We start from the raw sequence: 1,560 nt of genomic DNA, 5'->3' as shown, positions 1-1,560 counted from the left end.
TACACCTGGGTTTGGAGGGTTGGGGGGGGCGGCTCCATTATATTTTGCAGATTGGGAAACAGGGAGGTTAAGAGGCTGGAGAGAGCACCATGCGCCCGTGGGAAAGCTGGGAACGAGCCCTAGGGAAGATTAAGTGCCCCCAATGCTGGGATCAGTGGGCAAAACTCTCTGGCTTGTGCAATCAGGAGGCCCTAGTGGTCCCTACTGTCTTCAGAGCTGTGATTCTGGGATTTCTCATGACTACCCCTTGGCTTTCAGCACTGCTATCACTTTCTCCCATTTTTAAACCCCATTTTGAAGTGCATTGGCAAAGCAGTGGGCAGGGATGGGCTGACCCAGGCATTTCCAAAGACAAACCTGCTTCCCTTGCTAACCTGAGGCTGGAACATGGACATCTCTGAATGGCAGAAACAGCATCGGCGTGTGCCCGGGTCCCACGGTGAAGGGGGCGGAGGGGGACGAGGGGCTGAAGGGGCAGGCCAAAAGTGGCTGGTTCCTGTTCTCTGCCGGGAGTGCAGTGATTTCCTATATTTCTTCCTAACAGCTGAGCGAAGCAAAGTGATTGCATTAAAAATATAATTTTCAAATGATATGAAACACTATTGATTTTGCGTTTTAAATGCATTACAGATTGGAAAATCCATTTTCCTATTTAGAGGCTCCACCAGACCGAGCCAGACTAGGTCCTTCCACTCTCCTCCCAGGTCATTCTGCTCCTCATCCCACAGCACAGGGACTGCGGGAGGAGCTGGGAAATGCTGACACCCCAGGTGGGCACAGCTTTATAAACTCCCTCATCATAGGTCTGGATGATTTACCCTCCCATGAAACATTTTATCGAGGAAACAACACAATATAATTGTAAAGGGCCTGTCACAACTGCCCAGCATTATCCTCTGTGCTTGGCAAACAGAGAAGGCGGCCTATTTTCAAGTGCAATAAGGGTGAAATGGCTGGCATAAAACTCCAGTAATCAAATGTAAAAATAATAGCCCAATTCATTAATATCAAGACAACCTAATGGAGACATTCTTAATTATCAAATACAGCCATGGATTTAATTTTTACCTGAGTTGTTTAAGCTCAGTCATCTTTCCCTTTTCACAGACACTTTGCCGCAGGGCGACACTGAACATTTGTAATTGGATTCCATCGCTGGAGTTAATTATAAAGAGACAATAAAAACCAACTGGCTTCTATTTTAGTAACTATTATATTGTGCTAAAATCCTTTGTTTTGAGCATAGATATTTGTAATTTTAATTTAACACAAAACCCCTGGGCACATTTTGTGCGTGCGTGCGTGTATGTCATTACAAATGCATAAATAGGTGCACTCCTGTTCTATATGGCACGTATTATATGCCCATAGACACACTCACTATATGAAATGATAGGAGGCAGAGAGCATCTCTTCTGGGAGGTAAGATTCCCCTAATCAGGAATTTAGCCTCATTAGTCAATACAGAAACCATCCCTTTTCTACCCCTTACGGATATATTGAATCATTTTTCAGCCCCAACAGCTTTATTAACAGAAATGTGTCCCAGGCTGACTCAGT

The 1,560-nt window shown here is 44.9% G+C and overlaps 1 long non-coding RNA gene across 1 annotated transcript in view; it reads right to left on the bottom strand.

The window, feature by feature from the left end:
- LOC106722613 overlaps window positions 1-1,157 on the bottom strand; it is a 33,522-nt gene extending 32,365 nt beyond the window's left edge. The window contains exons 1-2 of the long non-coding RNA XR_001358621.2: window positions 1,069-1,157; window positions 375-544 (exon numbers count right to left, since the gene is read on the bottom strand). This is a non-coding gene — a long non-coding RNA (uncharacterized LOC106722613). The remainder of the gene's footprint in view (window positions 1-374; window positions 545-1,068) is intronic.
- Window positions 1,158-1,560: the final 403 nt, after the last annotated feature.

Source organism: Alligator sinensis, unplaced genomic scaffold (assembly GCF_000455745.1).
Source record: "Alligator sinensis unplaced genomic scaffold, ASM45574v1 scaffold1499_1, whole genome shotgun sequence".
In the NCBI taxonomy this organism is placed as follows: domain Eukaryota; kingdom Metazoa; phylum Chordata; order Crocodylia; family Alligatoridae; genus Alligator; species Alligator sinensis.
This window is presented reverse-complemented; position numbering and strand designations above follow the sequence as displayed.